The sequence below is a fragment of the Chaetura pelagica genome, unplaced genomic scaffold (genome assembly GCF_000747805.2).
Source record: "Chaetura pelagica isolate M959 unplaced genomic scaffold, ChaPel_1.0 scaffold117, whole genome shotgun sequence".
Lineage (NCBI taxonomy): Eukaryota > Metazoa > Chordata > Aves > Apodiformes > Apodidae > Chaetura > Chaetura pelagica.
In genome coordinates this window covers 4,184,833-4,201,986 of record NW_009954185.1, presented here as the reverse complement: position 1 = coordinate 4,201,986, position 17,154 = coordinate 4,184,833, and positions in this window count along the sequence as shown.

The window sequence follows — 17,154 nt, the reverse complement described above, 5'->3', positions numbered from 1 at the left end:
GAGCAGAGACCCCCTTGCTTGGAGGTTGTTAACAGCTCAGATTTTCCATGAGCAGCAGAGGGTGGCACTAAAAACATGCACTTGCCTTTTGAGTTGTAGTAGTTAACATATTAATCAGTTTTAATATTGACATATTTTCTTCTGTCCCTGAATAGCTCCAAATGGAGCAGTAGATGTTTAAGTGAAAGGTTCAGAGTTCTGTTTTTAACCTCATCTATAATTTTGACCATGCGATAAAAATTCAAGATGCTGGTTTAGATAAACAAGTTCAAGCACTTCTGGTTCTACACTGTACTTCTCTGTAGCAAAGAATTATGTACTGTGTCAATGAAAGCAAAGTGTTGCAATGGTAGAACACGTATTGTGAAAGACCAAACATAGCAGATAGTGTTTGAGTTCCCGTTCAGGAATAGGGTAGATAGCAATGCACAAGAGTCAAGTTTTGAGAATCATCTCAAGCAGTAAGGACCAGCAGATGAGAAATACAAGCTGGGGTCAGGCTATCACTTCTCTAGTGACTGCACCCCAATATGCAGAACTGATCCCTCAGCATTCTTAGTGAAGATATTTCTCTATCACTTCCCCTCCCTATCACATCATTTGTCATTAATGCACACTGCTGACTTAGCCTAGCCAACACAAAAATGCAGCCCAGCTGGTACCTCTGTCGTCTTAACTGTGGACGTTTGTAGACTTTGCATTTTATAGACTTAGTGGTATCATTTTCATAAAGAAGTAGGAGCTCAGATTAGATTGTTACAGTCAAACAACATGCCTAGATACCACTGTCTCCCGCAGGACAGCTTTTACTTTCTCAGTCTATAATAATCATCCTTGTTTTAAAAGCAAATGATTAGCAACTGGAGACTAAAGAAAAGTTCATGGCATCCCAGATGCTACCTGATGAGACAAAACAAGAAAAGCATGTGCACAAGCACTGCTTCTCAGTACACATTTGGCACATCCATACAGGCAAGTGCAAATCAACTTGACACTATCGTTGCTTGTATTTTAGTAAGAGATTGATCACAAATGGATGCAGAGACAAACAAAAATAAAACCAGGATTAAAAACTCTGCTAGTTATTTTAATACTGCTACATCTTTGGTAACTAATGCTAATAAAGATTTCTATGTGAACTCACAAAACAATGCTGTTATTGAGGAAATTAAAAAAAAAAAAAAAAAGTGCTTTGCTCACTAAACCAAGTAGCTCCCCATCCAGTATCCTAACAGCAACCAGAACCCAACAGCTCAGAAGTGCACAATATCTGCAGTCCTGTCACAGCTTATCTATCACACAGGAAACTTCTTCCTGACTGTGGGCACCTAGTGACTGGCATACACCATGAAACACGTTATAAATCTGTATCTAACATGATATATGGGAATGTTTAATCATCTCTTAATCTGGTCTACCCCTAAAGATACAGTATTTTTCTATATGAACTTTAGTGTATTGAAGTGTTTTATATAAATATAAACATCAAAAAGGGCATGGAAAAGAGTCTTGCTTGTTATTATAAAATAAGTGTGTCAAACATTCATCTATGCTTTGGATGATGGGGCCGTATCATAAATATAATACAGTCTGAGCTGCTTGTGACAAAACCTGTACAGGACACAGATTTCTCCATACATAAATTACAATAAAGGTAACAGCTATTTTACTCCTTAGTAAGTAAATTTTTTTTTTCAATTATTATTATTTGTTAGGCAGTTATTACAGCATTAGTTTAAATACATTTTCATTAATGTAAAACAACTTCATTCAGTCATTTCATTCTTTTTCCAGTTGTCTGATAAGCAGAGAGGGTCATGCAAAAGCAAAGCACTGCTAAGAAGCTGATGGATTGCATCTGGCTTCTGCAAGAGGCAGTGACCCCCCGCACCCATGTACTTGTACAATATGCTTAACTGTTTTCCTTTGGGTGCTTAACCTGTAATTTGGGGAAGAAAAACACTAAGTAGTACACCATCCTTGAAATACCACTGTTTCCATGAAACACTACTGCTGCTTCTGTTTTTCTTTTGGTTCATGGTGTATCATGTTTTGACCCCCATAAAACAGAACAGCACCTACCAAGGGGCAGTAACACCTCATACCCTCAGCATTCATCTGCTGCAGACTGCTCCTTGCTCAGCAGGTCTCTCTTGCAGCTCCTCTTCCCAGGCAATTCACTCTCTCCACACTTTGCACAGGGTTCTGGGTACCATTGTGCTTGCCACATTTCAGGCCTTTTTGAAACTTAGCTCCTCGCTTACACTTCTGTGTGAGGACTTCAAGGATCCTCACTCTGTGCTGTTATTCTTGCACTGATGTCAGCAGTTTTCTTGACTGAGAAATCCAATTATCATCATACTTCTGAAAATAGTTTAATTATAGGCAAGTGTGATGAACCTATAAATTATGATGAGTATCGGAGTGAACAGTAGCATAACCAATAGCATTAAGAATATATTTGAATATTCTCATAGGGAAGGGTTCAAATCTATGAAGTCAGTGAAAAAATTCCCATTGATGTTAGAAGTTTTGAGACTTCAATAAGAGACAATGACTTCAAGTAAATACTGCAATTGAAACAAATATTTTATCATTCCCATTACTACTACTAATAATACAATTAGCACATTAAGGATTCTTGGAATAAAAGCAAATAACAAGTGTAACCCAAGAAAAAAAGTAACATGGTAGTCTGGCATCATGATACACTCTCAATAATCTTTTGCAACACTAAAAAGTTGTCACAGTTATGTACATATTTCCTATAATCTTCTTATAGGAGAAAAGAAAGATATTTAAACAGTCATCTATTTAAAAAAAAAAAAGACTGCTGAACTAGAATAGTAGACTTGTTTTTACTTATTTGCTTATTTTTACAGTCTGACATGTTCCCACGTTACTAGTGAAAAATTTTCCAGCCAAGTAAATTCAGCTGAGATTTACTCTCACTCAGTTCATCCCCTGAAACGTAACTGTGATGTTTGCTGGACAAAGAAAAATCTCAACACTGTATCCAAAGGAAGGATTTGTCTTCTTATCTATTGTGTTTTAGATGAGAAAATGTAACTGTGACTCCACTGAGAGCAAGAGAGTCAGAGAGCCACTCTCTCTCAATAAACTGCTGCACATAGTAGGACTAATAGTGCACTGTCTCATAGCCTTCATTAGGGTAGCTAGTAAGTAGTACATTATCTTTGGCTTTCTTTCTTTCTTTCTCCAGGGCATAGTCATGTAGTTACTGCTCCTCATTATCCTTGGAAGCTGTAAATTTAAGTGTAAACTCATTGTCTCTGCAGGGGTTGCAGGTGAGTAGTGTGTAATGCCATTTACTTCATTTTCTCTACTGTATTTTGTAGAACTGTATTTTTAAAAGATTCTCCTCCCCCCAGTCATCCTCACTAACTGCTAAGTGTTTGGATCTGCTCTGTAACCTCTCTGATTTGCCCAAAGAGATCAATAGCTGCATTCAAGGAACCCACATCTGTGTGTTCCCCAAAATGATGTGTGGCCACTACAGGATCTCATAATTTAAACAAGAGTGCTCCTGGGCAGTGGTGGGACAGCATTCAAGCCGCTTCAGGCACCAAGGGAATTTATTCCATCCACTTTTATTACCAGTTGCTTCACCACTGCTTGCAGTTCCTTAATTATGGCTAGCAAGCCTACCTCAAAAGCATAATGAGGGAGGCATGTTCTTTCCTGATTACTGGAACTGCAAATACATTAAAAAAAAAAAAAGAAAATTGCCCCTTTTATTGACTCGGATGTCAATGCTGCATTAAGCCTGAAGCTTCCAGTTTAGCTTCTTTGCTTGCTCTTACTATTTAATTAATTTTTGTGGGTAGTCCATGGAGACCCACATTAAAATATATAATATGGAAGCAATCATGCATCAGAACACAAGACACAGAACTATACAGGACTGGATCATGTCTGGTAGCTTAGGAAGGACTTACAGTCCCCCATCCAACCTGTCCACACCCAACAAGGGCTGGGAGAAAAGAGAAGTAGCACATTAAGTGCTGCTCATTTCTACGCAGGTTGGCAGAATGGAAGAGGGGGAGATGTATGATCCTAACTGATACAGTCAAAGGCAGGTCACAAGAAACTGTAATTCTGTGAAAGACTGACCTAGTGACTCAGTACAGAAGGCATCCTTTGAAATCACAGAAGACTTCAGGAAGGAACAAAGACCTGCTGACCTGCAACCTGCGATGCAAAAGATGCAGATTAACTGAGGGCAGAGCATGGCCTGCACCTTATGAACACCTAAACACACTATCTACCAAAACACAAATACCTGTATTCCTAGAGGCAGAGAATAAGATGACAAAAGACAACCCTCCTTCCTCCTCTCCAGAGAGTCTCAAGTGCTTGTGAATCAGAGGAAATCAGATGGTTTCAACTTTACACTTAATCAGCAACAAGAATAAAATGCTAACTAGTTAACATGGGTATTCGAGTTCTTCCAAGAAAGGTACATGTCCACAGGCATAACAGCCTTGTGCTTTATGCAGCTGGTTCAGAGAAAGAGTCATGCATGGTAACTAGACAGTAATAAGAAGTCTCTGAGCCTTCAAAACAGGACAGAGGAGGGAACTGGATTTTCCAGTGCTACTGAAACACAAATTATGCACTATAAGCATAATCGACTTGAGTTTATTTTGGGAAAGTCAAAACCTAATTTTACCTTAATTACTACTGTAGCTATTTCAAAATAATCATAAAGCTTATTTCATAATTTCTTGAATACCCTTTGATACAATTGTATTTATGTGGAAAAAAAACCCAACAGATTTAGCAGTTGTCTCCAAAAAGGTCTATAAACAGTGAAAGTTTAATTTCATTTTTTGTTTCTAAATTGTATACACATTTTAAAAGCATGACCATTTTCAAAGTCATTAACCTAAAGACACCTTATATAATTTTAAAGACTTGCTCTTTCAAAGAGAGTGAAGACTTAAATGTGTAAAAGAAAAAAAGTAATTTGTCCATTAAAAAAAACATTCACATCATCAACAGGACTGTATGCAGCTGTGGAAAACAATTTAAAATTTACTTCAAAAAACACCTAAAAAAGAAAAGTATTATTCAGGGCAACATTATGAGCAATTCTGATATTCAGTGCAGTAGTATTAAGACTGTTACTAAATATATTGAATAAATGTTATACAGGCTGTGAAGCATCAGTGCCAACCAGGGCATTAGGAAACCCTCTCATTAAAATGTAACTGATAGCAAATGACTTATGCTGTTGCATTGTCGACCTTTAATAGTCTTCCATACTTACCTAAATAGATATAGTACGCCTGGGAGAGCCTTATGTTTTGTAAATACTAATCCTTTAGTAGATTCACTGAATTACCTGTATTTTATTGTTCAGCATAGCCCAGCTGTACTGCATTTGGCTGAAAATTGACATTGCTAGCAAGGAAGAGACATGTAGCAATGTTGACTTCTTACCTAGTATTTCTTCGCTTGGATTCAAAGAGCAAAACAGCTGCAGGTCATATCAACTGGACAGATTACTGTGGGCAAACAAAAACTTGGTTATATCATAAAAGCTGTCTATACAGCTTAGTCTCAATTTAGGTTCTCATAATCCACTGAATTCACAGTTCTAAGACTTTTAAGGAAGACTCCCAAATAATTAAATCACATTCTTGCCTGGATTAAGATGTTCAAATTTAGTAACTAATTCCAAAGTTAATTTCCAATTTTAACCAAATGTATCATAGCTGCACCACTTAAATTTTGCATAATACTTTGATGATTTCATATGTAAATCCAATCAGTCAATAAGACAGTCTTATGAAGCTATATATGTATATAAAAGTATTGACTTAAAATTTAAGTCAGAACCCACAGATATTTATAATTGAGTAAGAATTTTATTCTTAGAATTTTGTATTAGAATTTATTATTAGTTATGTGAATGTAAACCCAGTATTTTCTTCTCATGTATTTGTCACACATATAAAATAAATTAATTCATAGAATCATAGAATGGTTTGGACTGGAAGGGACCTTAAAGATCACCTAGACCCAACCTCCAAGCCATGGGTGGGGGAGACACTTCTGGTTCTTAAACATTAAGCTTGACATCACTGCATACAGAAAAAACACATTACTTCAGGTTACATATGTAGTCAAATTCAGTTTATAAGTGCATGGGATAAGATTTTGGAAGAAATCAAGAATTGGATTGACTTGAGAAAGCATGAGCTGAGTCTGGTATTCAGAGAATGCTGAGAATCCTCCCCGAAACACAATTTTAATTCATGAGTTTTCTGCACAGCACTATCTTAATGAAAAAGACAGATGCTCTTCCAAACTTGCCTGGACCTTGAAACCTCCTAGGTCCCCACAAGAAGGCCCACTGCTGAACAGGTATCACAATATTGAAACTACTACCTTGTCTCATATATATCAATGCCTTTCTTTCAAGAAACATAGATCAAGTAAAATATTACCTAAATGAAACATGTATATCCTGAAAAGTCATAGCTTAGGCAATATTTTTTTCAAGAAACAGATATTACAAAGCGTTTTTTTGTCCAAAGCTATTGTTTTCCAACAAGCCATAGGTTCTTAAATCATTCCCAAGTCCTTTCTGAAGCAGGTTTTCAGGCTTATAAAAATCATACTGGGTCCTGAAAAGTGTAATTCTTAGTTCTTCCACCAAATAATTCATCATTAGATTGAAGCAAAACCAAACAGAAGAAAAGGGACAATTGAACCAGGCAAAGGAGGATCACTATTCATATGTACACTACAACATACTGGTGCTTCAAAGAGTTACAAATATGTCAAGCTCAATTACATTTTACTAGCTTTCTTTAGTTTACAAGACTATAGTTGCATTAAGAACACACAGGTACACATGTTAATGTTATCAGATCAGTAGGCTTATACTAACAGGCCAAAACAGCACACAAACAAACGAAAAACCCTGCTCAAGTCCATGCTACTCTCACTCCATACTAAGCAAGGTGCTCTATGATAACACCATACTGATGAACACAGCAGGATACCAATGCACCTGGTATAGAGAAGGCTGCATGTTTATAAATGCAAAGCATTTCCTGGATACTCATTTCATAAGCTGTGATGGAGTACAGCACCTTCTTAAAGAAACAAGCAATTATTCCTCTGCTTGAATTGTGTATGCACAGCTCTTCTTAGGTTAAACAACACAAAAGAGTGCTGCCCTCAGCCACAAGCAGCAATGCTCTAACACACGTGGCACAAAAGTAGCTTATCAAGGAAATCTGTCTTTTCTGCCAGCAATAAGAGCTTAATGAATAAATCAGTATATCCCAGGACTACTCCAGAATCACATATGGGAGTAGTAATAGTCACTGACTTTTCTCAAATTTCACAGTATCAAAGGAAAAAAGGGGGGAAAAAAAAACAACAACCAAAACCCCCCCCCAAAAAACTCCAAACAAGCCTAAAACCAAAAGCACAGAAGACAGGGTGAAAGTCACGATTAGAAAAACCACCATTCCAGGAAATAAATCAAATGCCATGAGAAGTTGGTTTAGTCCTGTTCTTAGTGGACAACTTTTAACTTGCACTAGAATCTGTTTGCACAAGCTATGAGGTGTGTTGGCAGTCCCAGGAATAAGGCAATTGGAGACTAAATTGCAGTCTGACTCCTACAGTTCTTAGCATTGCACTTGGCATAGTTCCAGGACAGACAGGTCACCTGGTCGTTCTCAGCTGAATCTTTCACAGAAGCACTTAGGTTGGAAAAGACCTTTGAGATCGAGTCCCACCGTTAACCCTACTCTGCCAAGTCCAGCACTAAGCCATATTCCTAAACACCACATCTAGATAACTTTTTTAACACATCCAGGAATGGTGACTCAACCCTGGACAGCATGTTCCAATGTCTAACAACCCCTTAGTGAAAAAGTTCTTCCTAATGTCTAGTCTAAACCTCCCCTGGTGCAGCTTGAGGCCATTTCCTCTTGTTCTATCACCAGTCACTTGTGAGAAGAGACCAGTGCCTACCTCTTTACAATGTCCTTTCAAGTAGTTATAAAGGGTGATGAGGTCTCCTCTCAGCCTCCTTTTCTTCAGACTAAATAGGCCCCTCCTCGTAAGACTCTTTCTCAAGGCCCTTTACCAGCTTCATTGCCCTTCTTTAGACACACACCAGCACCTCAATATCTTTCTTGTACTGAGGCCCAAAACTGGACACAATATTTGAAGTGTGGCCTTACCAATGCAGAGTACAGAGGGACAATCACCACCCTAGTCCTGCTGGTCATGCTGCTTCTAATACAGACCAGGATGCCGTTTGCCTTCTTGGCCACCTGGGCACACTGTTGGCTCATATTTAGCTGCCTATTAATCGGAAGCTCCAGGTCCCTTTCTGCTGGACAGCTTTCCAGTCTCTCTTCCCCAGCCTTTAGGGTTGCATAGGGTTGTTGTGGCCACTTGGCCTTGTTGAACTTCATAAAATTGACCTCAGCCCTTTGTTTATCCACAAAGCACCAGCTGCTAAGGATGTTGGTCAATCAAGTTTTAGTTAACTTCTGGTGATTTTATACCATCATTTAAGAAAAAAGAAAGAGGAAAGCTACTATTTCTCAACCATCTTTAATGATAAATTTTAATACCTCCTTTGAATGAAATTTCTCCAAACTGCTTAGTTGCTGATCAAAAGCTGAAGACTGATCCTACCTAAATGGACATACATGTAACATTGTTCTTCAATGGCAGGCCAACTGAATGGCTACAAAGGACGTGTAGACAAAAATCACTAGTTGTCCTGTGTTACCTTGCTTCACACACTTCCCAGATTTTCTTAAAGCCCCTTGGCTCACATGGCAATTTCAGGAAACAGCACTGGCAGGGCAGCCCTCTCTTTCTGTTGGCTTCCCTTTGACTCTCCTATCCTTGCACTCTACCCACATTGACCTACAAAACACAGCTCTATTTAACAGCAGCACATATACCTCCTTTATTCAAAAGTAGGCTTCAGAACCAAACACGGGTGAAATATCTTGGTGACTTTCTTGTATCAGGGTATTAATTAAAATCCCTTATTTCTCTAATATCTTGTAGCATCTGTGTTTTTCTCTTCCAGAGGAAAATCTCGTACCCAAATCTGACCACATCAAAACCCACAGATTCGCTGCTAAATTCACTGCTCCTGCTTGTGGAGGCAGCTCTTTGTCCAACACTTAGAGAAAGTAATTAGAAATTGGGGTAAGAACTCTGAAGTTCTTAATGCAATTTCTAATTTTCATTTTCAAAATAGCTATAGGTGAGAAAAGTAACAAATCTCCATTAAAAATACTGTGGTTTGGGTGCCACAGGGCATTTCTGAGAACTGCATCCTCAAGTATTCAGTATACTTTCATGTAGAGAGGGTAAGGCAGGTCTCAGTCTCCATAGGCACAAGAGGCTTGACATAATGCCTGCAGTGTGCTCTGAGGACCCTGCATGAAAAGTGCTCTAGAAGGGCAAATCTCGTCTACTGCAAGTTCAACACCAGACCATGCTTCTGACCTCTTTGAATTGGGAATACCATTTCTTGCTGTTATTAGTCTAGGCAATGGTTAAGAAGAAAACCTTTTTAAAAAAAAATAAAATAAAATATATATATATAGCATAGAGAACATTTGCAATTCAAATTGATATTTTTAATCTTAAAAGTATTTTGGTGGAATGGAGTGAAAAATAGAAAGAAGAACAAGTCCCATAAATCTGTCACTTGCATAGCACATCACTCACAGCTTTCCCCAGCCCACTGAGGAAGAGAGCCATACAGCTTTAAAATGACTTCATTCCCATATTTACATATTTTTTAATAGGGCTATGATGAATCTCCTTCCGTTTGACTCCTATTTTGAGCTGTGATATTTTAATCTCCATTCTTGCTGCAACTTAGCAGATGAATGTGCAGTGTGACAGAGCTCAGAGGAAATAGTATAAATAAAGCAAAGTGGAGCTATGACATCTCACATTTTATAGCTTTTTTATTGTAGCCTAAGCATAAACAGAGCACAGCTGTGTTATACTTACTGCTGTGAGCACTCCCCCCCTCCAGCCCCCTACTGCTTTTAAAGAGACACTGCCCCTGCTCAGGATTCTCTGGGTACAACCGATGCTGTTAGAGGCATCGCTAACAGAAGCAAACACACACACACTCCCATTGCTTCCCGTCCTTTGTTGTTACTTTTTCCTCCTTCTACTGATTTGCCCCCTTGCCTTCCTTTCCCCTCCCCTCCCCAAGTGGACCAGGATGTGACCTCACAGTCCCCAGCGTGTACACACAGCCAGCCCTGTGCTGCTACCTACTGAAGGCTGCCTTTCTTCCCTCACTGTTATGATTTGCTCTGTTAAAGTACACAGACACACATGCAGAGCACAGAAACAATTTGTAAAAACAACACTTTGATAAAAGCCTTTTAACTAGCTGGAAGTACTCAAATTATTGCCATCTTTTAACAGTAGTATTTTACAGAAAGAGCTCCCACATTTCTCATCGCTTCTTGATAGTTTTTTTGGTTTGTTGTTTTGGGGTTTTTTTTCCCCTCACATAAGTCAGTTGAAAAGAAAGTAGGAAAACACACCAACTTTACTTGTGCCTATTTAAAAACAAACTATCACAAGTTCCGAGACAACAAAAACTTCTTTTCACCTCAGGAATTTATGAGATATCACAAAGGATCTCATCATAATCATCACCACACATTCAAATGAAAATGCTCCCATTCAAAGTGTTAGAAAAGAAAATCACATTACCTGGACACCTTCACAACTACAAAAAAATAAGGGCAAACCCAATAGTGAGTTTCCCTCAGCATCCAAGAATGCTGTTTATCCTTGTGGCATGTTGAAAAACGCTCTCTAATTTCAATGTTATAAACATAGGCACATCTAACATGCAAATGTGTAAGCCTTGCTTCTGCTATACATTTAAAAAAGATACATATCAAGGCACTGCAATAGTTACACTGAGCTTGAAAACCACATCCAGTTTTCCCAATTAGAAGGCCAAAGGACATGCAGGGAAGTTCTTTGCTCAAGGAGGACCATGTTGCATGTCCTATCCCATTAACTTGCAACTAACCACTTCAGAGATGGAAGTTTCAGTGACCACCAACGCTAACCTACAAGCTGTTACCTAGTTCTTCTGACCATCTTCTGCTCTCCTGTGCCCCATCGATCCTTCAGAGGATTTGTTGCTGCATTGCTACCTGAGACATTTCCTGCAGCTATTTTTCCCCTGCGTGGTGTTCAATATAACCTGGAATTAAAGCATCAAGCAATGCTAGTGCAAGCAAAATAAAGTGGTTGCAAACAGCAAAATAAAACTATGGTAGATATGCACCAACAATTGTATTTAAAAATTAAAACAAAATGTTAAAAGACACCCAGAAAGTATGCTGAAATTATTTATATGTGAGGAGCTAATTAAACTAACAAGCTTTCAAAGTTGGGATCTCAAGATCTTTGGGTCTTCTCAAGAACTTCGGGTCTGCCCAAAGTCATCCCTCAGCTCATGGTTTACCAAGCCACCAACCTGATACAAAGATCTGGTTAGAAAATGTAGTTTTGTGAGATTAGTAGAATTCCTTGCTTTTGCAAGGGGATTATCACACCATTTATTTTTTGTCTATTCCCTGAAATCTCCTTGAACTTGCCTAATCCTACTCTGCCTATACAACCTATAACTTCTTTATGAACTTACTATCACAAGATCATACTGAGCACTTGTTCTCTGTGACACCTATACTGTAAATTATCTCAGATTTTTTTGGATGAGGCAGGGGTTGTAAGGGAGAAACAGGTCTGCAGTGATACTTAGGAGACTCTTCATAAGCCAGAGTCACTACAGCCAAGAGAGATTACGAACAGCCACGAACACCCAACATCCGATTTGCAAATTCTTTCAAGATCTGGTCTGAAGGACACCTCACCTCTCCTGGGGCATGGCAACAGGCAGGAAGCCAGGAAGGGAGTCTGGGAAGCTGTCACTGAAGGCCCTGCAGTGGGCTGGCAAATCTCCTCAGCATTGGAAGAGACAAGGCAGGGAAGGGAGCACAAAAGAGACCGACTTCAGATCCAGAAGCACAATAGGGCCCAGCAAGGCCACCAATAGTAGGCCTTCCACCACTGCCATTCATTCAGGTAGGAAGCAGATGTATATTCCATGCTGACCACACCACCAATCCTATTTAACAGTATTGTCATCATCAAAATGATGACTCCAAATGAATGAAGACTTAAGGAGGTGGGCCATAAATTACTTTTTACCAGGCGAGGAAATAGACAGGAGAAAATACAACGAAGAGAAAGAAATACAGCCATAAAGAAATACATTTTCCTCACCACCTACCAACATCTACTTCCTGTTAAGTTTAAAACTACATTTTTTGAAATTCACACATGATGTCTTCCATAGGAACAGTACCAACAACTTCACTTCCCTGTGGACGACTCCTTAATACTTTTCAAAGTTGCTGCAAAACTTATCAAATATCTAAAGCTGCGGCCAGTGCCACTAAAAAAAATAAATCAGTCCTAGAAGTATTAGGATTTAAAAGTGAGACATTGCTATGAAGCCTGGAAATTCAGATTGCCTTACAGCTCTTCACGCCTCTCTCATTTCCACCTGGAAAAGATCCTGATGATATGCATAAACACAATGCTAAGCACTTTTTCAATGAGAAGAGTGTGACAATATTACGGTACAGTTTTAATTGCCACAGTGGGAACTGACTCTTTTGGTACAATATTAAACAATTTCTGACAGGGATGCTTAATATGGAAAGCTTAATCCAAGCAAAATAATCTGCAGTTACAAATTAGACCTCCCCCTTTAGAACTGGCCTAATGGGAAATTATAATAAGTATGAGAGAAAACCCTCTATGAGCATCCACTTAGTACTGCTGTCCCTGAAATTCCTTTGCACAAACTTCCTGTCCCTTGCAAAACTGGAAGTCCCAGAAATTTAAAGAACAAAACTAAAAACCAGCCACAACAACAGCAACAAGAACAAAACAAACAAACAATAAAAGAAAGAGAAAACAACCCACAAACAGAAAACCAAAACAGCCATGACACATGCAACAATGCAATATGTCAACACAGGTACAGCAAAGCCAAGGCATCACCAATTCATTTGCAGGCTGGTGCAATACCATGTAATGATGAAGTAGCTCTCACCTGCTGATTTTGAAGGGTAACTACAGACAAGACCCCAGTTTCTAGAGAAAACTTCTTATTATAGACCACTACATCTCTTGCCGACAGCGTTCAGCTAACTCAGATGGAAGAGGCTGCAGGCAGTAGCTGCAGGGTACCTGCTTTGACAAACAAAGAGAGGTAGCAGCAGGCTTTTTTTCCTCCTTCTTGTTTAGTTTTCAGTCACAACAAATGAATGAAATGAACCAAAGAAAAGAACTAAGCTGAGAAAAAACAAAGTAAAATTAGTAACAGGCTAACAGCATATACCCACTGCCTGGGGCAACATACGGCTGATGGATGATGACAGCCAACAGACGAATCCTCATTCCTTGTCTACTAAACAAATTAGTAATCTCATCAATATCGTCACTACATTCACCTTCTGCAGCAGCTGCTGCTGCAACACAACTGCTGTTAAGCTTTAGAGGGAAAGCCTGGCTTTGTCTTGTAGTTTGCCAAATCCTTTAGGCAGTCAGGGTTGCCACCCTTTGGAAAATGCAATTAATCTGATAAGATTTTTGGGGGGTTTGTTTTTAATTTCTATTTTTAAAAAGTCCACAGAGCTGTGTATGATGGAGATGGTCACCTGTATGGCACCCTCTGAAGTCCTAGGAATCTGCAGAACTTGACCCTTTAAGGCCTTGACATCTGTTAGGGTCTTTCTAATTAAAGTTCCAAGTTCAGAGATCCAAAGCTTGAAGAGGACACCAGGACTTCCCAGACTGAGATCTGACTCTACACTTCGGTTTCCTCGTTACTCGTTGAGTTTCTCTCAAGGTAACCAAAACCCATTATTTTTTAAAAATAGTGATTTTTGGATATTTAACGTATCTTGCTTTTTCCCCACCCCCAAACCATTCTGACCCCTATGTAATACTGCCACTTCCAACACTGCCTAAAAGAGGCAGCATCATTACCTTCCCTTCCAAAGCCCACCAGAAAAATGCCCAGATTCAAATATACTCCAAGCCAGAAAGATCAAATTTCAACAGTACGCAATAAAAATCACAGCAAATAGTTTGTTTAAGACATCTGGATGACAAAGCATCCCATTACCCTCCCCCCCAAACAAGTACAGCAAATATTACAAAGCACAACTTCAATTAAGAAGAAGGAACATTTAATGTATGCCTTGCAAGTAGAAAAATATATATGTATGTGTTCACATGCACAGAAACAAACCTTTTCCCCCATTTGATTCACATGAAAAGGTGCCTCATTTTCTCATGAAGTCTAATAATTTTTCTCAAAGCTCTTCAAACAGTAAAGCTGGCTATGTTTGTTAATGTCAACAGAATATTTACTTATCAATATCCCTCATTATTAAATAAAATATTTGCCATTTATTTCAATTTATCAGTTTCCACTTGAAAATATTCTATGTATGCAACACCTTTCTGAAGCAACTCGCTATATATATCTGTGCATGGATCTGTGCACATACCTTAATTACAGGAATTTACCAAGTATACATTTGGAAGCTTCCTGGTTGCATTAGAATTCTTCCATCCACTAAAAATCTTAAGGTGCTCAGAGTAACAGCTGATGATTAATCCCACTGACTCAGCTTCCTAGTTGTTAACAGCTGAAACCTTAACTGGATGCCAGGACCAATGTCTCCTCTTGGGGTCAGCTAAACCAACAGAATACGTGCTTTCTCCTGTTTGCTTCCATAATTGACTCTATGAAAAATTTACGGCACATCTTTGTGCTAAAGTAAAACATGCAACTTTCTTCTGTATCCTCTAAGAGTCAGCATGGGGACATGTTCCTGGAACTCATTTAGTCAAAATGTATATTGCATTTCTGTTCTAGTTCACTAATTCACATGTATAACAGGCTTCAAGAATGAAGTAATGAATTAAATACTGAAGGATTTTCATCAGCCACACTGAAATATTTCACTGTCTTTAACCACAATACTGCCATTTAACTATTTTTGAGCATTAAATACCTTCCTGCCAAAGTACCTGGCTACATCTCCTACACAGTAGATATGAAACCAAACAAAGTTTCACATTGTTATCAGGTAACAACAGAAATATGAATATTGCTACCACATGTGATTTGCCCATTCCTCTCCAGCTTCCTGGGTTTTGTGACTGGTTTGTTGGGGATTTTTTGGGTGTTTTCCCATCCTCCCCAGTCATTTATCAATATCACAGCAATAGTCCCTTTGGCACTTAATCATCCACAAAAAATGTTATATTGCTTCATAAACTCCCTCACACAACGAACATAATCCTTTCGTTAAGTGCCAATTAATTATTAAAAACATTTGGTGAGGATTAACCATCATGAAATAGATACCGTTCTATTATGTAGTTGTTAATCCTCAATAAATCTACTTGTAATAGACAGCTTTTTAGTATGAGAGCTAGCCTACTTAATCTCACGCTTTATATTTAATTAGATAATTATTGCATGTTAAAAAATAAATTCATTAGGTTTAATAACTATGTAATAAGCATACATCTAATAGTCAGATTAGTAATTTTCAGAAAAGGATGGTTTTTAATACACCCAAGACCTACTCATCAACACAAAGGCCAGTGTGTTACATTTCCCCTGCATACAGAAATGCAGGCTAAGTAGGGGTAAACACTCCCTGATCCACACTCTTGTAGGTCTCCAGGATGAGGATAAGGGAGCTTGAAGAAGCTCATCTACCTACAACTCTTATATTCCCTTGAAGCACTTGAGATCACACCTTTCTATAAATGAATCCTGCCTTTCCTAACATCGACTGTGTGACACGGCCAAGTATCAGTCTGTTTTCAAGACAGAGAATTTAGTCTAAAAGAGATAAGCAGATTCAACAAGATAAATCTCTAAACCCAAAGAACTCTCTCTGAGGCTCCCAGTTGCTTGGAATCAGGCTAAACGCATATCCAGCTGTGCAGAGATGCACTTCTATTTCTCATACGGTCTTTTGTTACCTTTTCAAAAAAAATGGCTATGAAGAGACAGGCATACCATGTTATTCATCTGATACCTAACTCCAGTTAGACACTAACCAAAGGCAGACAGACTTGCTCCTGGTTTCTAGGACTGGAACTATGGGAGCTATTTATAGAATAGGACTGAGTGCCCTTTTTAGGAAATAAGCTTAATAGAATGATCACCAATCCCTCAGCTGAAGCTGTAAGGGCGATTTAATGTAACAGTAAGAATATAAACTTAAATCCTGCACCTCTGGAAATCTATCACTCCCAGCTGATGGCCACATCATTACCTAACAAAGGTGACTTGTGAGATGGTGTTTTGGATGACCCCTAAAAATCCCTATAGCCCCATTTCTGTCTTGTTTTTTTCCCTTGCATTTCAATGATGAGCTGATTTTAGTGACTGCTCTCTTTGAAGAGGTGTTAGTTCTTGAACCAATGCCAGCACATTGCATCTCAAGAATAGTAGACCTTGTTTTCTGATGGTGGTAAGGAATACATCTGTAATTCTGTAAATCTGTGACTGCTTACAATCCTTCCTGGAACCAAAAGTGAGGAAAAAGGAAAGATGGTAGTCAGAATCAAAAAGCACAGATTTTGGCTACTATTTTAAGTCTTGTATTGACACCATAAGTGATCTGTGTTCTTTCTTTAAAGTTAAGATACAGCAGCTCAAAGTTAACTACAGTATGCTTTAAAAAAAGTGTCACAAAAGTCCACTTAACTTGGCAACAGTAATTACTCTTTAATATGAAAAGGAAGCTGCTTAGGATTTCAGCTATGGAATTATACTCCCTGGACCTCTCATATTTTGATGCAGATGTTAATTTTCTTCACATAAAAACTTCCTAAATTTTTATAGTTAACGCATAATAATAAAATATTCAGAATAGCAAATGTTCCAACAAGATTAAAAAACATTCTTTCAAGATCAGTATTTTTTTTGTTGATTCTCCTATTAATCCAACAAAGGGAAAGAAACAGTCTCCTCTT